The sequence below is a fragment of the Lepus europaeus genome, chromosome 14 (genome assembly GCF_033115175.1).
Source record: "Lepus europaeus isolate LE1 chromosome 14, mLepTim1.pri, whole genome shotgun sequence".
In the NCBI taxonomy this organism is placed as follows: domain Eukaryota; kingdom Metazoa; phylum Chordata; class Mammalia; order Lagomorpha; family Leporidae; genus Lepus; species Lepus europaeus.
The window spans coordinates 90,546,637-90,570,940 of NC_084840.1; the positions used below are offsets into that span (position 1 = coordinate 90,546,637).

General features: G+C 41.6%; 1 protein-coding gene and 1 pseudogene across 1 annotated transcript in view; one reads left to right on the forward strand and one right to left on the reverse strand.

The window, feature by feature from the left end:
- The window catches only part of LOC133773513 (POTE ankyrin domain family member A-like), a 109,103-nt gene that overhangs the window by 20,749 nt on the left and 64,050 nt on the right, over positions 1-24,304 (reverse strand). The gene's annotated exons all lie outside the window — the stretch shown is intronic.
- On the forward strand, positions 4,992-21,887 carry LOC133773846 (F-actin-capping protein subunit alpha-1-like; annotated as a pseudogene).

The window sequence follows — 24,304 nt, forward strand, 5'->3', positions numbered from 1 at the left end:
GCCAAAGCTAGGGGGTCAGATCAGAAGCAAAGTAGGCAGGACTCCAACCTGTACTCAGCTATGAGACACCAGCATCCAAAAGCAGTGACTTCACCCACTGTGCTGAACTGTTCACCCCAGAATGTTTGCTTTTGACTTCAGTCTTAATCAAGTCTTTGGCCACTAAAAAATTTATTGCTCCGATTTGTGTTTTTTTCTGAAATTTTTCTCACATTGTTTATTTACAACTTTTAACTCGACCAGAAATTTAGCTTTGTGTTACAAAAATCTACTTTTCCTCCATTAAGAAGTATTTCATGCATAAGTAATCTGTGTTTTCTTATGAATATTAAATGCAACCAGTATCAAGTTCTAATTTTTTTTTCATATTATGTTTTTGGATTTCCAATGCATTTGCCCTTTCAACTGTCAGAAACCTGATTAATTCCTAAAAATAGCACATGTTTACATTTAAAACAGCACCTCATTACTTGCTACATTACAAATGCGTGTTAGCAGAGCAGTAAATGACAAGTAGAATGTGTAACTCAAAATTGTTAAACTTTGATATTTTTGTTTGGCGCATGTAAGACTGATAAAACTTAAAGCTCACTTTTTGGTAAAAGTGAGTTCTCTCACGCCAAGGTTTCCTTCTACAATCCCATGTGCACGCAGGTATCGGGTTTTACTGACTTTAACCCAGGGGTTGAGAGATTATGGAAATTTTCTTGTTATCTTTCGATCATGTGTATCACAACGTGGATCTGGACTTGTGTACATAAACATGGACTGGTGTCCAGGGAAGCAAGCAGGGGAGCCTGGGGCGAGGGCTTCCCGCACTGGGCCCCGCTGCCCACCCTCCAGTACCTGCTCTTGTGGTCCACGTCATCTACACGACTTCTTCCGCAATCCAGGATTTTCTCCACTGCGGCCTCGTTGCCTGCACTGGCAGCTCTGTGAATGGCACCAAGCTCCCAGTAGAGCAGGCGGTATCCAAAATGCGGCCGCCTCTTCAAGCGCTTTTTCTCAAACTCGGTCACAGTCCGGGCGCGCTTATGAGTCGCCCACGAGAAAAGTTTCTCCATAATCAAAGCTGTCAGGGGCTTTCAGCCACCTCTGCAGCACAATATAAAGAAATCTGGCAGTCTGGCCACCATATAACAGAGGAGCTTCGCGGTTTCCAACCTCTCAGCTCACAATAGCTGTCACCCAACAACTGCCAACAACTGCCGCACACGTGCGCCAGGTTTAGCCCCGCCCCTTCCGCTCCCGGACATTCCTTCCTCTTCCTTCAGACTCCGCCCAGAAGCCCCTCCCCCTCCGAGGCGGCCCCTGCACTCACTCCAGGTTGGCTGTGAACCTGTCCTCTGGGCCATGGGCTGTGCCCCAATGCCGGGCTGTGCTGCTTGCGCCACTTTCTCCTGCGGCCTGGACTCAGCAGAACTAGGCAGCAGGAGGGCCAGGAAGTGGGAAGGAGGGCGCCCCCCAGGAAGCACGGCCACCCCCTCCCAGCAGGGCAACCACACACCTTTCCCCTGGGCTCAGGAGATAGTGGGCTGTGTCTCCACGTGGCTTGGGCCCTGGTGATGCTCCACCCATGGGCCACACGTGCCCCTCTCCCCTGGGCTCAGGCATATGGTTGCGGGGAGGTGACAGGTAGGGGGCGGCCTCGACCTGCTGCTGGCCCCTCCACTGGCTTCTGGGGCTGGCATGCTCAGCCACCAGTAAACAAGTGGTGAGCCGGCAGCAGGGGAGATGCTGACCACCACGGATGCCATCACTTCCCTCTGGCACCGCCCCTCACCTCCCCACCCCCATCAGCCCCAGGTGGGGCATTTCTGTGGCACGGAGATGCCTCCCTCCCTGGGCTAAGGGCACCGCTCCAGGCAGTCCAATTCTAGCAGGGTGCAGCATGTGTTTGGGGGAAGGGGCTTCTCCTGGGAGCCAGCAGATGGTTTCTTCTGAGAGGTGGATTCTTGCGGATGCCTGGTTCTGCCCAGTGAGACCCAGACCCGCTGCTTTATTCTGGGGGGCAGACAAGGAGGCTGACAGAGCCAGAGGGCCTGTGGGGGCTCCTTCTGCCCCATCTGTCACGCATCCCCCTAAGCCCTGGCTGTGGTCAGAGTCTGCCCCGCCCACACTATAGGAGCTAGTGGGGTCCTAGGTGGTGGTGCTGAAGCTGCCAGGCTGTGGATCCTCTCCAGCACCAGATCTCCTGCCCTTTGGCCTCCGCTGTGTGGCAGCCATGCCAGCAGGAACTGCAGTTCCACCAGCCCTCTTGGCCCTGTAGAGACTCGGCTTGCCTTGTGCCTCAGACATGTGAGGGAAATGGAGTGGCCAGATGTTCCTGGCTGCTGGCCAGCAGAGGAGCTTGAACAGTATCTCAGCTCTGGGGAGTAAAACAACTTCCCCAGATATCACTGCCCAGGTACCCTGGGCCTGGAAAGAGGGGCTTAAAAGCCCAGAGGGGCTGGCACTGTGGCATAGCAGGTAAAGCCACTGCCTGCAGTGCCAGCATCCCTTATGGGCACCAGTTCAAATCTCGGCTGCTCCACGTCCAATCCAGCTCTCTGCTATGGCCTGGGAAAGCAGTGGAAGATGGCCCAAGTCCCTGGGCCCCTGTACCCACAGGGGAGACCCGGAAGAAGCTCCTGGCTCCTGGCCACATCTCCAGCTGTTGCGGCCAATTGGGGAGTGAACCAGCGGATGGAAGACCTGTCCCTCTCTGCCTCTGGCTCTCTAACTCTGCCTGTCAAATAAATTGATAAATTTAAAAAAAGAAAAGAAAGCCCAAAGGAGTCCCTGTCTGCCTGGGGAGCAGCAGAGGCTGGGCCTGTACAGATTTACCCTCTTTCCTGTCCCTCCCTCATGGCTGGACTGTGCCAAGTTTTGAGAGGACCTGAACTTTTCCTGTGGCTCTGCTGGGTAGGGTGAGCCAGGCCCAGGGCTATGTCTACTGAACCCACCCCCCAACTTTGGCTCCACTGGTATCAGGAGGGAAGCAGCTGGCAGGTGTCAGGGCAGAGGGGTGATCTCACCTACCCTTCCTAGAGCCAGGCTGCTGGCCTGTTTCTGTTCTGTTCTTGAAACACAGTAGCTGCACCTAGAAGGGTCCATAGTGGCCAAACCTAAGCTGCCTGTGACTCACAAAGAGGGAGTTAGTGGCTGGGCAGTAGGTCACCCGTGCTGCCTATCCAGGCCAGGCCTTGGGTCTCTGTGGAAGCCTGGCAGCAGGGGAGGGTGGTGACCCTGGGCCAGGTGTTTCTGGAGCTGGCTGACACCCAGGCATTTTTGGCTGGGTCATATAACCTGAGCTACCCCAGGGCCCTGGAGTGAAGTGTCTTTCTGGATCCTTTGTTTTCCTGTCTTCCTGACAGCTGCTGATGGGTCTCTGTGGGCTGTGCTCCCTCCATAGTGCTAGTTTTGCTAAGCATCAAGGCCAGGGAGCCAGCTTTAGAGTGGATTTGTGTGAGGGAGACACGTGTTGTAGCCTGAGCCCAGAGGTGGAATGCCAGGAGGTGCATCTGATGCACAGGTATCTTTACAGCCTAGCCTTCCTGAGGCATGGAAATTCTAGAGTCTCCCAATGGTGACAGTGGAGTTGAGTTTTGTCTTGTCCTGGTGGTGAAGTTGATCCAGTGGCTTTGCCCTTGCTCATGGAAGTACCACACAAGGGCAAGGCAGGTGAGTGCCATTTTGTCTCTTGTCACCTTCTGCCTGTGTAAGACAAACACTTGGGACAGGTAGTTGATTTTGAAGGTGACTCCAGGAAGCATGTGGGGAATGGAGCAGGGAAAAGCACAAAGCCAGGGACGAGTGAGCATGGTGGTAGGGCCTCCCCAGGCATCTCTCAGGGTAGTGTTCTCTCCTCTGTCGATGCCCTTGTTGACTGTGGACTTTTCTGAAGACTGATGGGTGCCACTTTGTGACAGCCATGATCTAGGTGGGCTGACGTGAGGGCTGTGTTGTTTCTGGAGCTGGTTTGGATGAGCTTAGGGCAACCCTTTGGTTCCTGGCACTTGTACTTGGGCCCTTTCATGGGGAGGGAGGTGAGTCTGGTTTGTTGAGGGCAGGTCCCTTGGCTCCAACAGCTGTGTTCCTGGGAAGATTCCATTTGGAGTGCCAAGGTGAACAACTGGCTCCCTGAGGTGTGGATGACTGGGTCCAGCCTCCTGCTCTTCGCACCCCACTGCCACTGCCCAGCTTGCCGTCAGCCTGTGCTCTTGCCCCTACCCAGATGGACCTGCCCAGGGCATCCTCCCTCATGGGACGCTAAGAGCACTGTCTGACCCTGGGGAGCTGAAGTGTAGGAAGTGACCTCACACCTTCTGACCTGTAGGCTTCATTTTCCTGGGTCTCTTCCTATCTTCATGCCAACATCTGGCCACGCTTTTCTACAATCAACCCAGCGCCCACAGCCCCAGGGAGTACTGTCTGCCTCTCAAATAAATAAATAAATAAGTCCTTTTTAAAAAATAAGAAATGAAAAGGAGGTATTACATTGATATCACAGAAAGACAAAGGATCATTAGGAACTATTATAAACAACGACATGCCCCAAATATCCACAACTACCAGGGCTGGATCAGTGCCCCCTGTGGGTGGCAGTGACCCAACTTGTTGAGCCATTATCTGTTGCCTACCAGGGAGTGAGAATCAGAAGCCAGAAGCAGCAGTCAAACTCAGGCACTCCTATATAGGATGCAGGCACCCCAAGCAATGTCTTAATTGCCATGCCAGATGCCAACTCCTTGACCAAATTTTTAAGCAACTAGCATCAGTTTTTCAACTCTCCTAAAATATCAGACAGGAAGGAATTCTGCCCAACTCACCCAATGAGGCCAGCATTACCTTGATTCCTAAACCAAAGAAGGTCACAACAACACAAACAAAACTATAGATCAATATCCCTGATGAACATAGATGCAAAAATTACAAACAAATTTAGCAATCAAATCTAGCAACATGTCAAAAAGACTATTCATCATGATCAAATGGCATTTATCCCAAGAATGCAAGGCTGGTTTAACATATACAAGTCAGTACATGTGAAATACCACATCAGCAGAATGAAGGATAAAAGTCATGTGATCATCTCAATACCTGCAGACAAAGCATTCAGTGAAGTCCACCATCCACTCATGATTAAAACCCTGAATGAATCAGGTAGACAAGAAACACATCTCATCACAATAAAGGCTTTGGGTGATAAATCCACAGCCAACATCATGCTGAATGGTGAGAAACTAAAACATTCCACTACTTACCAACAGTCACATTGAATATAAATGACCTCAACTCTCCAGTTAAAAGACATAGATTGGCTGAATGAAATTAAAAAAAAATTTACTTGTTGCCTATAAGAAACACATCTCACCAACAAAGATGCAGGCAGACTGAAAGTGAAAGCATAGAAAACATCAGGAATCAATTCAACAGGAAGATGTAACTATTATAAATGTATATGCACCTAATTACAGGGAACCTATAATTTAAAAGAAATGTTATTTAAAAGGAACTCTATTTTATTAAAGAAATGTTAGGGGATCGACTGAAATACAATAGTAATGAGAGATTTTAACACACCACTTTCAGCAATGAACAGATCAACCAGACAGAAAATCATCAAGGAAAAAGCAGAGATAATCTACACTATAGACCAAATGGACCTAACAGATCTACAGAACTTTTCATCTTACAGTTGTAGAATAAACATTATTCTCACTAGTGCATGGAACCTTCTCTAGGAATGATGAAACACTATGCTATAAAGAAAGTCTCAGCAAATTCAAACAAATCAAAATCATTCCATGCATCTTCTTGAACCATAATGAAATGAAACTAGAAATCAGCAACTCAGGAATCTCTAGAACATATGCAAACACTTGAAGACTGAATAACATGCTCCTGAATGAACACTGGGTCATAAAAGAAATCAAAAGAGAAATCAAAAAAATTATGGAAACAAGTGAAGATGACAATAAAACATATCAAAACTTATAGAATACAGGAAAAGTAAAGAGAAAAATCTATAATTGGTGCCTACATAAGAAATAGCAAAGGCATCAAATATGAGCTACCAATGCATCTCAAGGATCTAAAAAAACAACAGCAAACCAAACCCAAAACTAGTAGGAGAAAAGAAATAAGTAAAATTAGAGAAGAAATCAAGAAAATTGAAACAAAACACAATTAAAAGATCAGCAAAATGAAGAGCTGTTTTTTTAAAAAATAAACAAAAATGACACACCATTGACCTAACTAACCAAAATAATCAGAGAGAGAGGAGGACCCAAATCAATAAAAATTGGGGATGAAGAGGAAATGTAACAACAGACACCAGAGAAATAAAAAGAATCATCAAAAATTACTACAAAGAGCTGTATGCCAACAAACTGGGAAAACAAGAAGAAATGGATAGATTTCTGGACACATACAACCTACCTAAATTGAACCAGGAAGACACAGAAAACCTAAACAGCCTCATTACCAAGATGGAAATTGAATCAATAATAAAGACCTTCCCAACAAAGAAAAGCCCAGGACCAGATGGCTTCATTGATGAATTCTACCAGATCTTTAAAGAAGAACTAACTCCACTTCTTCTCAAGTAATTAAAAACAATTGAATCCTCTCAAATTCTATGAAGCCAGCATCAACTTAATTCCTAAACCTGGAAAATATGCAACAAAGAATGAGGACCACAGACCAATTTCAATGATGAAGCTAGATGCAAAAATCCTCAACAAAGTTCTGGTCAATCAAATCCAACATCAGAAAGATCATTCACCCAGACTAAGTGGTTTTATCTCTGGTATGCAAAGATGGCTCAACATTGGCAAATTAATCAGTGCGATATAGCCCAACAACAAACTGAAGAACAAAAACCAATGCAGATAAAGCATTTGATAAAATACAACACCCTTTCATGATAAAAGCTCTGAGCTAATTTGGTATAGAAGGAACATTCCTCAACACAATCAAGGCAATTTACACAACTCAGTTAAGAAATAGACATTTTTCAAAAGAGGAAATCCAAATGGCCAACAGACACATTAAAAAATGCTCAGGATCACTAGTCGTCAAAGAAATGCAAATCAAAAGCACAATGAGGTTTCACCTCACCCCCATTAGAATGACTTTCATACAGAAATCAATAAACAACAAATGCTAGCAAGGTTGTAGGAAAAAAAGATATCCTCACCCACTGTTGGTGGGAATATAAACTGGTAAAGTCAATATGGAATTCAGTATGGAGATACCTCAGAAACCTGACTATAGACATACCATATAAACCAGCCATCCCACCCCTAGGAATTAACCCAAGGTAAATTAAATCAGCAAATAAAAAGTTATCTGTACCCCCATGTTTACTGCAGCTCAAGTCACAATAGCTAAGATATGGAATCAACCTAAAGGCCTGTCAACTGAAGACTGGATGAAGAAATTATGGGATATTTACTCTATGGAATACTACACTGTGGTAAAGAAAAATGAAATCCAGTCATCTGCAACAAAATGGATGAATATGGAAAACATCATACTCACTGAAATAAAACAATCCCAAAGGAACAAAAACCATATGTTCTCCCTGGTCTGTGATAACTAATAGAGCACCTAAAAGGAAATCTGTGGAAGTGAAACTGATACTTTGAGAAGCTTGATTTGAGCAGCACTTGTCTTGACTGTCAAGGAATAGTTTATTGTTTTTTTTTTCTTAATAGGGAATGGCACTGGGAATGGGAGAGGGAGGAAGCGGAGGGTTGGGAGTGGGAGTGGGAGAGTAGGTATGAGGGTAAGAATCACTATATTCCTGAAGTTGTACTTATGAAATTTTTACTCATTAAATAAAAGGTTTCTTTGGGAAGTAAAAATTCAAGCCCAGCTCCCCTGCTCCCTCACAGATGCCAGCACCCCCAGATCACAGACTCGCCCCAAGGGAGGCAGCTCCCACCATCCAATGGAAACAGTGAGGGCTCTTTGGGGAAATGATGATGTTAGGGCTAGAGAAGGAACAGGAACAGCCTGGGGACCAGAAAGAAAATTCCCACAGTTGAATAGGGCCTGAGCAGGGGCACCAGAGCTGATGCAGAGAGAGCCTAGACCAACGTGGGATGATCTGAGCCACAAAACAGCAAGAGTCACATATTGTCACTCCCTGAGTCATGTTTCCTAATCCCCAGTACCCTGGAAGGTGACTGCACTTGGAGACACTCAGTGTGAGGCCATGGGTGATTCCTAAGGTGGTATGGCTTCTGTCCCAGAAGCAGAACTCATTCTGACACAGATGCACACAGAGATGAGCAGGTGGAGACATAGTGAGAGCCAATATGTACCTGTGGAGAAGCAAGGCCTCAGAAGGTCCCAGCCCTGTCCACACCATGTCCTCAGACCTCAGCTTCCAAGCAGCAAGAACGTGAACTTATGTGGAAATTAATCCTCCAATAACTACCAGAATATGGCAGGACCATGATGTCCCAAGAATTTCCAAACTCAGGGCCAGCATTTTGGTGTAGTGGGTAAACCCAGCAAATCTGATGCCAACATTCCATACAGGCACTGATTTGTCTCCTGGCTCCTAAAACTTCCAATCCAGCTCCATGCTAATGCCCTGAGAAAGGCAGTGGAAGATGGCCCAAGTGCTTGGGCCCCTTCCACACGAGTGAGAGACCTGTATAGAGCTTCTGGCTCCTAGATTCAGCCTGCCCCAACCCCAGGCATTTTGGCCATTTGGGGCGTGAACCACCAATGGAATATCTCTGTGTCTCTCTCTCACAATAACTCTTTCAAATAAATAAGTATCTTTTTAAAAAATCTCCAAGCTCTACCACTAGATTTTTAAACTGGGAACATCAACTAGTCTCATGTTCCCATCCTTCCCCCTATAGGAAGGATTTGAATATCTACGATAATCCTGAGTGCATACAGGCACACAATGTTACAGAAACATCTGCTAGACTCATACAGAGCATGCAATCCCTCCAGTCTCATACTCTTAAAGGAACTAGAAGCCCGAATCATAGAACTGGCATAGGTGTGAGCATTCAAGTTTTATGCATTTTTACCCTCCCTTTGTGAAGAAATCATGCTTCTCATATATTTCATGAGTTTCAGTCAAACTCCTCACAACTCTTTTCTTGTCAAAGATTTGAGATTTTTTTTTTATTCACAAACTGGTGTACAAATCACATGGCACAAATTCAACCTCAAGAAATGAAACCGTAGGAAAACAGAAATGATTGATACCAGTGCTTGATTGTGTTGGCGGAGTGAAAGAAAACAGTACAGTCATGTTCCATGCTAGAAACTGCACCCCTAAATTCACATGCCAAAGTACACTTCAGAATGTGACTACCTGGAGATAAGGCTTTGAAAGAAGTAATTAAATTAAAATCAGGTAATTTGGTGGGCCTAATCCAATATGCCTGGTACCCCATGAGAGGAGGTTAGAACCCAGTCACACAGAGCAGAAGCCAGGTGAGGACTCAGGGAGAAGACAGCCACCTGCTAGTCAAGGAGAAAGGCCTTAGAAGGAACCAGACCTGCTCACACCACAGTCTCAGCTTCCAGTCTCTAGAACTGCAAGAAGAGTTCCAATAGACCATCTCACACAATGGGGAGACCAAGCGCTGCTACAACAACAGACCTGTGCACAATGGAAACTTTCTTGTCCATAGCTCAGGAGCCATGCATTAGGAATAGTGGCTACAAGAAAGTTTTATGTGACAAAATGGTTGACAACAGCAAAATTACAGTATTATTGAGTTAACCCAGGAGCTTCCAACTGCCTTATCTTAGGTTAGGAGTGAAATGGATTCCCTTAAGTACTCCTGCAATATTGTAAAAGTAATGCTACCCCTGGTACAACTTCAACTTTGGAACAGATGGCTCTTCAGCAGTGACTAGAAGAGAAAACCACAGTAACTCACTTTAGATGGTACGAGTCAGATCTTGGTTGAGGGCCAGAACAAAGCATTCTGAAGGAGGATGCAGTCAGGCAATTTTGGTTCAATGCCTTGAAAGTAAGAAACTGTGGTAAGGATGACTGGTTCAAGCAAAGAACCACCTCTACTGCTGCCAGTTGGCACCAAACCATGGCACCACTCCTCTGCAAAGCTGTAACCGCCTCTCAACTGTTTTCTTGCCTTCACCCTCACCATCTGGAGTCTGTCCTCCAGACTACCCAAGGTGAGCCTTCACCAGCATGTCAGACAAAATGTTGCTGCTTAGCTCAAAACCCTGCTCCAACACACCTAGCTAAAGCCAAGTCCATAAGGATCGACATGACCCATCTCCCATCACATTTCTGACCTCCTTTCCTGCACCTCCCTTCATTGCTCACTTCCCTCTGGCCATAGAGGCCTTCTGAAGCTGCTGCTATCTGTTGCAGCTGGCAAAGGCTCCTCCCGTGCCCCAGCAGAACACACAAGACCTCTCACCTTCAAGTTTTTGCTCACATCTGACCCTCTCAGGTTGGTCTTTCTCCACCTACAACTGCACCTTCCATACACTCGCTTCTTTTTGTACCTATTAATCTATCATGTTTATTATGTTTATTGCCTATTTCTGGCTTCTGCCACTAGAAAGCAAGTTCCATTAGGGCAAGCATATTTGATGGAGAAGGACTTGGTATGTAGCGGGCTCCTATCTATATTTGCTTGATGAATGACGCTCACATTCTTGTTTTCTAAGAAATAAGTGGGGTCAGGGAGCATCCTCACCTATAACAGAGTCATATTCAAACCACAGGCTAGCGAGTAGCTCCCTCTTTTAGCCCACTTCCCACTGGGGTGTATAACAGTGTGAGTTGGGGAGGAGCCTTGTGTGAGAGATAGAGAGAACTTACAAGCTTGTAGCTCATGTCCTAAAGTAGATCTCTTCCCCTCTTTCTAAATCCCACCACTTAGAAGTCTTGCTTTGGTCTTTTTCCTTTTGGGTAGTTTCTTTCATGGAACATTACTGGTTGAGTTGTGCCCAGCAGCAAATTCATATGTTGATGTCCTAACCATCCAGGCCTCTGAATGTCACTGTAATTGAAAACACAGTCATTGCAAATGCAATTATTTATAAGTTAAGGTGAGCCCAATTGTAACATGAGTGTTCTTATTAAAGAATGAGATTTAGATTCAGAGATTTGCATAGTAGGAAGCCAGTGTGGAGACACAGGGAGATGGTCAACTGCAGGACAAGGAGAGAGGCCTGGTACAGACCTTTTTCTAAGAGCCCTCAGAAGAAACTAGCCCTGCTAAAACCTTGATCTTGGACTTCTAGGCAAAATCAGTTTCTGTTTTTAAGCTACCATCTCTGGTACTACTTTGTTATGGTGGCACATGAATACAGACCAACATGGAATCAAAGGCCCAGGGAAGCCGCCTTATTACTGCCCTTTAGAACAATAAGAGCTAGGATTATAGAAGGAAGATGTAAGCCTGGGCAAAAGGAATCTTGGAGCCTCAGCCTGGAAACTCTAGCCAGTGTTCAAGCGGTCTTCAGTATGGATGAGTTTGTAAGGTCACAGGATGGCTCCATAAGACTCAGTGTGCATACACATAGAGTACCTTGCTAAGATCCTTTAAAACACATAGCTGCATTAGATATCTATTTGGTTAGAGTATTCTATGCACCAGTCAAATAGCAACTAACAGGTATCTACTTCCTATTTCTCCAGATATTGGCATGTGGAGAATCTTATCTTAAGAGCCTTATAGAAGACTTAATCCACACCATTTCCTCGTAATACATCCAAAATCCCACTAGATCCAAGCAAGCAGGCTGCTTCCCTGGCCCTGCCAATTAGAAAGTCCTGCTTTGATCCTCTTTACCCTTGAGAAGTATCTATGGTGGCCAAGGGTCCTTGGTCTTCAGAGCTTGTCCAGACAGCCATGACAAGAAAGGCCTTCCCAAACAGCCAGGAGTCTGCCTCCTGCCACAGCATCTCTTCAAAGCACTGATCCCAAGGGTGGACCATTTTACTTCAGGCATACATCTGTGTCCACATGGAGATCACATAGCATACATTGAAGGGTATATTTGTCAGAGGACCTACGGGGAGAGTAAGGTGGCCCACTGCCGTGCCGCGCCGAGCCCTGCCGAGCCGCACGGAGCCATGCTGAACTGCACCTAGCAGCGCCCAGCCGAGCTGCGCCGCGCTGACCCGAACCACACTGAGCCGCACCATGGACATGGGGGCCACTAGAGTTGGGAAAACAGCGAGCCCAGCTACAGAAGCCCACCCATAGAATTTGAGCCCCGGCACTGCAAGCAAAGGTAACCCGAGACATTTGCTGCGAAGGTTAGACCTTAGTCCGAGCTCACGCGGCGGGGGAGGGGGAACTACAACAGGCTGACTGGAAGGAAAAAAAAAAGGGGGAACCAGCTGGGACACTAGCCTCCCTCTGCACTCTCCTTACAAACCCCAGAAAGACAAAGAGCAGGGACCATTTTACATAAGTAAAACAAACTCCTTAGCCTAGGCAACACTGAAGAACCAAACAGAGCTCTTTGGCCACACCTCCAAGATGCCAAACAAACGTACAAACCAAGGTAACAAGAGCAAGGAAGACACTATAATGCCCCAAATGAAAAAGACACCCCAATTCAAGATTATGAAGATGATGAGATAGAAGAAATGCAAGAAGTGGATCTCAAAAAATTGATAAGAACATTAAGAAGCTCTCAAAAAACAAATTCTTGAACTACAGAAATCCTTAATGGACAAGATAGAAAATCTCTCTTGCAAAAATGAAATATTAAGGAGGAATCAAAATGAAAGGAAACAACTAGTAGAACAAGAAACAGTGATAGTGACGAGAAACCATAATGAAATGAAGAATTCAATAGATCAAATGACAAACACATTAGAGAGCCTTAAAAACAGAATGGGTGAAGCAGAAGAGAGAATATCGGAATTAGAAGAGAGAGAACAGGAAAGGAAACAGGCAAACCAAAGAAAAGAAGAGGAAATTAGAAATCTAAAAAAAATTGTCGGGAATCTACAGGATACTATTTAAAAAAAACCCAACATTCGGGTTCTAGGAGTTCCTGAAGGCATGGAGAGGGAGAAAGGATTAGAAGGCCTTTTTAAGTGAGATACTAGCAGAAAATTCCCCAGGTTTGGAGAAAGACAGAGACATCTTAGTACAGGAAGCTCATAGAACCCCTAATAAACATGACCAAAAGAGATCCTCACCACGACACGTCGTAATCAAACTCACCACAGTGAAACATAAAGAAAAGATCTTAAAATGCCCAAGAGAGAAATGCCAGATTACTCTCAGAGGATCCCCAATTAGACTCACAGCTGACTTCTCATCAGAAACCTTACAAGCAAGGAGGGAATAGCGAGATATAGCCCAGGTACCAAGAGAGAAACACTGCCAGCCCAGAATATTATATCCTGTAAAGCTCTCATTTGTGAATGAAGGTGAAAGAAAGACCTTTCACAGCAAACAGAAATTGAAATAATTCGTCACCACTCGTCCAGCCCTGCAAAAGATGCTTAAAGATGTGATACACGCAGAAACACAGAAAAGCGGTCACCAATATGAAAGAAGGTAAAGGAAGGAAACCTCACAACAAAAGATCACAGGAAACCCAAAAATGATAGGGCAAAGTTACTACTTATCGATAGTCACATTAAACGTTAAAGGCCTGAACAATCCAGTTAAAAGACACCGATCGGCTGATTGGGTAAAAGAACAAAACTCATCTATCTGCTGCTTACAAGAAACACATCTTTCTAACAAAGATGCATACAGACTGAAAGTGAAAGGCTGGAAAAAGATACACCATGCCAACAGAATTAAAAAACAGTTGGCATAGCCATCTTAATATCAGATAACATAAATTTTACCACAAAAACTCTTAGGAGAGACAAAGAGGGGCACTATATAATGATTAAGGGATCCATTCAACAGGAAGATATAACGATTATCAATGTATATGCACCTGATTACAGGGCACCGGTTTATTTAAAAGACTTGTTAAGGGAATTAAAGGGAGACTTAGACCCCAATACAATAGTACTGGGGGACTTCAATACTCCACTCTCAGAGATAGATCATCAGGACAGAAGACCAACAAGGAGACAGTAGATTTAAACGACACTATAGCTCAAATGGACCTAACAGATACCTACAGAACTTTTCATCCTACACAGAAAGACTTTACATTCTTCTCAGCAGTACATGGAACCTTCTCTAGGATTGACCACATGCTAGGCCATAAAGCAAGTCTCAGCAAATTCAAAAGAATTAGCATCATACCATGCAGCTTCTCACACCATAAAGGAATGAAGTTGGAAATTAGCAACTCGGGAATCCCTAGAGCATGTACAAACACATGGAGACGGAACAACATCTCAAGGATCTAGAAAATCTGCAGCAAACCAAACCCAAACCCAGTAGGAGAAGAGAAATAATTAAAATCAAAGAAGAAATCAACAGGATTGAATCCAAAAAAAATTACAAAAAATCAGCCAAACAAGGAGCTAGTTTTTGAAAAAATAAACAAAATTGACACCCCATTGGCCCAACTAACTAAAAAAAGAAACGACCCAAATCAATAAAATCAAAGATGAAAAAGGAAACGTAACAACAGACACCACAGAAATAAAGAATCATCACAAATTACTACAAGGACTTGTATGCCAGCAAACAGGGAAATCTATCAGAAATGGACAGATTCCTGGACACATACAACCTCCCTAAATTGAACGAGGAAGACATAGAAAACCTAAACAGACCCATAACTGACACAGAAATTGAAACAGTAATAAAGGCCCTCCCAACAAAGAAAAGCCCAGGACCAGATGGATTCACTGCTGAGTTCTACCAGACACTTAAAGAAGAACTAACTCCAATTCTTCTCAAACTATTCAAAACAATCAAAAAAGAAGGAATCCTCCCAAACTCTTTCTATGAAGCCAGCATCACCTTAATTCCTAAGCCAGAAAAAGATGCAGCATTGAAAGAGAATTACAGACCAATATCCCTGATGAACATAGACGCAAAAATACTCAATAAAATTCTGGCCAATAGAATGCAACAACACATCAGAAAGATCATCCACCCAGACCAAGTAGGATTTATCCCTGGTATGCAGGGATGGTTCAATGTTCACAAAACAATCAACGTAATACACCACATTAACAGACTGCAGAAGAAAAACGATATGGTTATCTCAATAGACGCAGAGAAAGCATTTGATAAAATACAACACCCTTTCAAGATGAAAACTCTAAGCAAACTGGGTATGGAAGGAACATTCCTCAATACAATCAAAGCAATTTATGAAAAACCTATTGCCAGTATCCTATTGAACCGGGAAAAGTTGGAAGCATTTCCAAAGAAATCTGGTACCAGACAGGGATGCCCACTCTCACCACTGCTATTCAATATAGTTCTGGAAGTCTTAGCCAGAGCTATTAGGCAAGAAAAAGAAATTAAAGGGATACAAATTGGGAAGGAAGAACTCAAACTATCCCTCTTTGCAGATGATATGATTCATTATGTAGGGGACCCAAAGAACTCTACTAAGAGACTGCTGGAACTCATCGAAGAGTTTGGCAAAGTAGCAGGATATAAAATCAATGCACAAAAATCAACAGCCTTTGTATACACAGACAATGCCACGGCTGAGGAAGAACTTCTAAGATCAATCCCATTCACAATAGCTACAAAAACAATCAAATACCTTGGAATAAAGTTAACCAAGGATGTTAAAGATCTCTACGATGAAAATTACAAAACCTTAAAGAAAGAAATAGAAGGGGATACCAAAAAATGGAGGAATCTTCCATGCTCATGGATTGGAAGGATCAACATCATCAAAATGTCTATTCTCCCAAAAGCAATTTATACATTCAATGCAATACCAATCAAGATACCGAAGACATTCTTCTCAGATCTGGAAAAAATAATGCTGAAATTCATATGGAGACACAGAAGATCTCGAATAGCCAAAGCAATCTTGTACAACAAAAACAAAGCCGGAGGCATCACAATCCCAGATTTCAGGGCATACTACAGGGCAGTTGTCATCAAAACAGCATGGTACTGGTACAGAAACAGATGGATAGACCAATGGAACAGAATAGATACACCAGAAATCAATCCAAACATCTACAGCCAACTTATATTTGATCAAAGATCCAAAACTAGTCCCTGGAATAAGGACAGTCTATTCAATAAATGGTGCTGGGAAAATTGGATTTCCATGTGCAGAAGCTTGAAGCAAGCCCCATACCTTTCACCTTACACAAAAATTCACTCAACATGGATTAAAGACTTAAATCTACGACCCGAAACCATCAAATTATTAGAGAGCACTGGAGAAACCCTGCAAGATATAGGTACAGGCAAAGACTTCCTGGAAAAGACCCCAGGAGCACAGGCAGTCAAAACCAAAATTAACATTTGGGATTGCATCAAATTGAGAAGTTTCTGTACTTCAAAAGAAACAGTCAGGAAAGTGAAGAGGCAACCGACAGAATGGGAAAAAATATTTGCAAACTATACTACAGATAAAGGGTTGATAACCAGAATCTACAAAGAAATCAAGAAAATCCACAACAACAGAACAAACAACCCACTGAAGAGATGGGCCAAGGACCTCAATAGTCATTTTTCGAAAGAGGAAATCCAAATGGCCAACAGACACATGAAAAAATGTTCAAGATCACTAGCAATCAGAGAAATGCAAATCAAAACCACAATGAGGTTTCACCTCACCCCTGGGAGAATGGCTCACATCCAGAAATCTACCAACAATAGATTCTGGTGAGGATGTGGGGAAAAAGGGACACTAACCCACTGTTGGTGGGAATGCAAACTGGTTAGGCCACTATGGAAGTCAGTCTGGAGATTCCTCAGAAACCTGAACATAACCCTACCATACAACCCAGCCATCCCACTCCTTGGAATTTACCCAAAGGAAATTAATTTGGCTAATAAAAAAGCCATCTGCACATTAATGTTTATTGCAGCCCAATTCACAATAGCTAAGACCTGGAACCAACCCAAATGCCCATCAACAGTAGACTGGATAAAGAAATTATGGGACATGTACTCCATAGAATACTATACAGCAGTAAGGAACAATGAAACCCAGTCATTTGCAACAAGATGGAGGGATCTGGAAAGCATCATGCTGAGTGAATTAAGCCAGTCCCAAAGAGACAAATATCATTTGTTTTCCCTGATCGGCGACAACTGAGCACCAAAGGGGAAACCTGTGGAAGTGAAATGGACACTATAAGAAACAATGACCTGATCAGCTCCTGTCCTGACTCTAGATGTACAATGTAATACTTTATCCTTTTTAGTATTTGTTGTTGTTGTTGTTGTCCTAGTACTAGTGGTTGAACTCTGTAATTAACACACAATTATTCTTAGGTGTTTAAATTTTAACTGAAAAGTGATCCCTGTTAAATTTCAGAGTGGAAAAAGAGAGGGAGGAGATGCACAGTTTGAGACATGCACAACCAGTCTTGCCCCAAATGATTGAGTTAGTAATGTGCCAGGGGATTCCAATACAATCCCATCAAGGTGGCATGTACCAATGCCATCTCACTAGTCCAAGTGATCAATTTCAGTTCACATTCGATGGCTTGGATAGGTCTAAGAAACAAAGGGATCACACAAACAAGACAAGTGTCTGCTAATACTAACTGATAGAATCAAAAAGGGAGAGAAAGATCCAGCATGGGAAGTGGGATACACAGCAGACTCATAGAATGGCAGATGCCCTAAACAACACTCAGGCCTCAGAATCAGCCCTTAAGGCATTCGGATCTGGCTGAAGAGCCCATGAGAGCATTGTAGGCATGGAAAGCCAAGATACCATGGAAAAGAAAAAAAGAAGAAGACCTAAATGAAAGATCTCTGTTAGTGAGATCCCAGTGGAAAGAACGGGGCCATCAAAGAAGGAGGTACCTTTCTCTGAAGGGAGGAGAGAACTTCCACTTTGACTATGACCCTGTCGGAATAAGATCAAAGTCAGCGAACGCTAAAGGCTTCCATAGCCCTGGCAACTCATGCCTAGAGCCTAGGGAGATTACTGACGCCATGAACAGGAGTGTCAAATTGTTAAGTCAGCAACAGGAGTCACTGTGTACTTACATCCCATGTGGGATCTGTCCTTAATGTGTTGTCTAATGTGCAGTGATGCTATAACTGGTACTGAAACAGTATTTTTACACTTTGTGTTTCTGCGTGGGTACAAACTGATGAGATCTTTACTAATTATATACTGAATCGATCTCCTGTATATAAAGATAATTGGAAATGAAAAAAAAAAAAAACAACAACCTGGTGTTAAATTGGAAATGGCATAGTAAATTAATTAATTTTTTAAAAAAATATTATCTAGGATCTCTGCCTTTAATGTGCTGTACACTCTTATTTAATGCTATAACTAGTACTCCAACAGTATTTTTTTTCACTTTGTGTTGCTATATGGGGGCAAACTGTTGAAATCGTTACCTAATTTATACTAAACTGATCTTTTGTATATAAAGAGAATTGAAAATGAATCATGATGTGATTGGAAGGGGAGAGGGAGCGGGAAAGGGGAGGGTTGTGGGTGGGAGGGAAGTTTTGGGAGGGGGAAGCCATTGTAACCCATGAGCTGTACTTTGGAAATTTATATTCATTAAATAAAAGTTTAAAAAAAAAGAAAATTAAAATAAAAGAAAAGAAAAGAAAATCAGAGTAAAAAGAAAATGTAACAATGGATACCACAGGAAATTAAAGAATCATCAGGAATCACTATAAAAACCTCTATGTTAACAAACTGGAAAATATAGAAGAAATGGATAGATTCCAGGACACATACAATCTACTAAAATTTAGTCATGAAGACACAGAAAACATAAAAGACAGAAATTGGCTGAGTAATACAGACTCTCACCATAATATAAAGCCCTGGACTGGATGGCTTCACTGCTGAATTCTACCAGATTTTCAAAGAACAAATTCCAATTCTTCTAACTACTTTTCAAAACATGTGAAAAGGAGGGAATCCTACCAACTCTTTAGGAGACCAGTATCTCCTCAGTTCTAAAACTAGAAAAAGATACAACAAACAGAAGTAGAGACCAATAACCCCGATAAACATAAGTGCAAAAATCCTCAACAAAATATTAGCTAATGAAATTCAACAACACTTAGGTAAGATCAATTCCCTGGACCAAGTGGGATTTATTCCTGGTATGCAGAGATAGTACATTTTCAGATCAGTAAATGTGATACATCCAACTAACAAACTGAAGAACAAAAACCATCTGATTATCTCAATAGCTTCAGTGAAAGCACTTGATAAAATACAATATCCTTCTATGATGAAAACCTTGAGCAAATTGGGTCTACAAAGCACATTCCTCAACACAATCGAAGTAAGTTATGACAAATGCATGGTCAGCATCTAATTGAATGGAGAAAAGTTAGAAGCATTCTCATTAAAATCCAGAAGCAGACAAGGATGCTCATGCTCACCACTGCTATTTTTTATTCCTGGAAATTTTAGCCAGAGCTATTAGGCAAGAAAAAGAAATCAAAGGCATACAAATTGGAAAGATGGAAGTCAACTTCTCGTTATTTGCAAATGACATGATTCTGTATATGGGGATCCAAAACCTCCAATAAGAGTTTATGAAAATGTGTGAAGGAATTTGGTGATGTTGCAACATATAAAATTACCACACAAAAATCAATACCATTTGTAAACACAATGTCTTCCTTGACAAGGAACTTCTAAGATCAGCCCAATTCACAGAAAAAATTAAATACTTTGGAATACATTTAACAAAGGATGTCAAAGTTCTCTATGATCAAAATTACAAAACATTAAAGCAATAAATTGAAAAAAAATCACAAAAAAATGAAATGACCTTCCATATTCATTGATTAGAAGAACTAACAGCATCAAAATGTTCATTCTATTGAAAGAAATTTACGGGTTCAATGAGGTCCCAGTAAAAATACTTATGACCTTCTTTTCATATCTAGAAAAAAATGATGATAGAATTCATATTGAAACACAAGAGACCCTGAATACCAAAAGCACTCTGATACAACTGAAACAAAGCCTGAGGCATCACAATACCAGTTTTCAAGATACACTACAGGGCAATTACAATCAAAACAACCTGGTAATGTCATAGAAATAGACATGTAGACCAATGGACAAGAATATAAACTCCATCACTTCTCAGTCTTTTGACTAAGATCAAGTGAAGAACAGAAACTCCAGAAATCAATCCACATATGTACAACCAAGTAATTGTTGACAAAGGAGCTAAAAACAATCCCTGAAGTAAGGACAGTCTCTTCAACAAATGATGCTGGGAATATTGGATCTCTGCATGCAGAACTATGAAATAAGATCTCTACCTTACATCTTCTGAAAAAATCAACACAAAATGGGTAAGGATATAAATCTATGACCTGAGAACATCCAATAACTAGAGGAGAATATAGTGAAAATTCTGAAAGACATTGGCAAAGGCAAAAACTTCTTGGAATAGACCCCACATGTCCAGGCAATCAATGCCAAAGTTTACAAATTGGATTACATGAAGCTGAGAAGCTTCTGAGCTGGAAAAGAAACTTCAGCAAGCTGAGAACCAATTGACAGAATGGTATAAAGTATTTATGAACTATGACACTGATAAAGGATTAATATTCAGACTCTATAAAGAGCTCAAAAACTCAACAACAACAAAACAAACAATCGAGTAAAGAAATGGGCAAAAGACTCTCACAGGCATTTTTCAAAAGGGAAATTCAAATGGCCAACAGACACATGAAAAAATGCTCAGGATCACTAGCCATCAAGGAAATGCAAATAAAAAACATAATGAGGTTTCACCTCACCCAGTTAGAATGGCTCCCATACAGAAATAAACAAACAATAAATGTTAGACAGAAGATCTAGAGGAGCGGTTGTTTGATTTGGAGACAGTGCTTAGAGCAGCAAAATTCATCATTCATTCCCCTCGTGGAGAATTTAATGAGGTATTTAATGATGTTAAGTTACTGATTCATAATTATAATGTTCTCAGCAAAGGAGCAACACATGCATTTGCATAGTATAACTTGCATCTGTTTACTCCCATAAAAATTGAACGTTATGAAAATCAGAAAAAAAGCAATCTGATATTAATCCAAAATCTAGAATACATATTAAGATTTATATCATAATTTGGTTGCTCTGGAATTCTACATTTCTTCATGGATACGAAAAGGACTCTAGCAATATAAATGTTTAACCAAAAATGCTGTAAATGAAAATGTTTGGTGAGATGACTAAATCCAACATGTTGATAACAGACTTTGTATACATAAACAGACTTTGTTTCAAATTTGGTCACTTTAGAAAGTAAGTAACTGATCCAAGATCCAGGAAGCAGAAAATGTGATTAATCAGGGAGAAGGTCAGCAGAAACTGATCTTTGTGCTTCTGTAAAAGAACATGATCCAAAGAGTAAAAAGATAGATGGACAGCAAACCATTATTGCATACATAGAAAACCATCAGTTTGAAGCAAAAAACTTTTAGAATGGCCCCTGGAGATCAGAGTGGAAGTTTTCAGTCACACCTTCAATTATTCAGGTCGTTGGTATCTTGACAATTCAGGTTCCTCACTATAAAGATGGTATTGTTCAGCTAGTGAGTCATAAAGATCTACAAGATTCCCCAATGAATCTAATGAAGCACAAATAGCAAAATAACTTACAAAAATTATATAAACTGTGAGAAATGAATACTAGACTGCTGGGAGTGAATTATCAGATAATGTCTGACACTACTTTCAAAGCCAGTTGCATGCAGTTGCCAGTTACATGCAGTAAGATTGATTGGAACAAGATCCTTAGCTACAAGATTGGCAAAGAGATGGCGGATTCATAGATGAACACTGCATGGCCACTTCACACTTTAGTGTCTTTTGCATTAAAAAAAGGAAATTTTTGCAAAAGTATTCAGAACTGCCAAGCTGCCCAGTCAGATGGGCTGTTGCCATTTAAAATCACTGTAGTTAAACAGTTTGATTACAGCACATAGCTTAACTAGTCAATCACTACTTTTCATTTCAGAAAGGATTGAAAATGGGTTTAATTTACTTTTTTAAAAAATTGAGTGGATTATGGCTCTTTTTTATTTGCATACATTTCATAAGTACAACTTTAGGAACAGTAATTCTTCCCACCAAACCTACCCTTCTACCCATACACCTACCCCACATCCCCATCCCTCTCTCATTCCCAGTCTGTTCCTTTACTAAGATTTTAATTTAACTTCATACACAGAAGATTAACTCTGTTCTAAGTATAGAGTTCAACACTTTGTATGAGGGATAAAAAGAAAGAGAGAAAAAAATCAAAACAAACAAAAATCTAAAAACAAAAAAAGCCTAAAAAATAAGATCAAAAGCTGTTCCTCAACAGTCCAGACAAGGGTTGTTCAAAACGATTGCATCTCAATGGTAATATCATTTTTTTGAGACTTAATTATCTTTAAAGAGGAAGCTAGGAATGATATATCTTTTGTGAGCACTTAGACATAACTATAATTTGTGTGACATAGAATATCCTCCACTTAAGATGCTAAAATGAATTCTTTGAGAACAAGCTTTACTGTTAAGTTTCATAATACAACTCTTTGAGAACAGACGTCCTGCATGGGAAGTTAGCACAAAGTGACTCCTGTTGTTTATTTAACAATACACAACTGATAAAGGATTAATAACCAGATATATAAAGAGACCAAGAAACTCCACAACAACAAGACAAACAACCTAGTTAAGAAATAAGAAAAGGACTTAAACATTTTTCAAAAGAGGAAATCCAAATGGCCAACAGACACATGAAAAAACGCTTATAATCACTAGCCATTAGGGAATTGCAAATCAAAACCACAATGAGGTTTCACTTCACCCCAATCAGAATGGCTTTCATACAAAAACCAACAAACAATAAATGCTGGTGAGGACGTGGGGGAAAAGATACTCTTGTCCACTGTTGGTGGGAATGTAAACTGATAAAGTCAGTATGGAAGACAGTATGGAGATATCTCAAAAACAAGAATATAGAGATACCATATGACCCAGCCATCCCACTCCAGGGAATTTATCCAAAAAAATAAAATCAGCATACAAAAGAGCTATCTTTACCTCCATGCTTACCACAGCTCAATTCACAGTAGAATAAACATAGAATCAACCCAAATTCCCATCAACTGAAGAGTGAATAAAGAAATCATGGGATATGTACACCATGGAATACTACACAGCAGTAAAGAAAACAGGATCTGGTCATGTGCAACAAAATGGAGTTTACTTTCTGTTTTGTATTTACTTCTGTTAGGCCTTTCTTAAAATGAAGTTCATGGTTATCAATTTTTGAGGTGTTTCAAAAATATTTTACTGTAACTTTACAATTGTCTTCAGTTTAGAAAATGGGTAATTTTTTATATTTGCACAATTATTTTTAAATGAGGTCAATAATAAACATTCTAGTTTAAGGTGGTTGATGGATTTAGCCATATATACTGCTGGAGAAATCATTTGCCTTCTCCCTCACCTCTTCCATTTCTTTAAGATGATTAGAGGGAAAGCATGTTTCTCTATCCATTGTGTTTAAACCTTTCAAGAAAGTTATTTAGCCAACTTAGTGTTTAACTAAACTTTTGCTAAACAAAGCCAAGGTCGAATTCTGTTAAGATTTTGAAATTAAATGAAAATAATATTTCAGAAATTCATTTAGTGTTTTTTCCTTGTGATAGCTATGTAAATTAGATTGAATTCCATGTGTCCCTGAGTTATTTTTATCATAAAGGCACCAATGTGTTACAACAAGGCAAATTGTAATACATATAATTCTGAACCCAGAAGTACTGTCCACACAAGAATACACAGGTTCAGGCTGCTGACACTTGGCCAAAGGTGGGTTATCTCCACCTTTGGGATTGGGAACTGGGAAAGGGAGGACAAGACAAAAGTCAAGGACAAGAGGAGGCTAACAAGACTGGTAACATTATAATTTAGTGTAAGTCATCTCTTCTGAGACAGCTGTTGCTGGGACACTTCTCTAGTTGCCTCCTCAGTTCTTCCTTTAAGCATGTTGTGGCCCACACACACTGGTGGGTCTTATTTGTCCCAGTTGGAGAGGATCCAAGGCAACTCAGGCAGCCTCCATCCATGGAATCCTCATTGAGTGCTCAGGAACGACCCCTTTTCTAAAGAGGACCCCAAAGGAAAGACTGGTAATCTCTTGAAAATCTCAAAACCCTGGAACAGGGATGATTGTCATTCAAAGGTGTGACTGTGG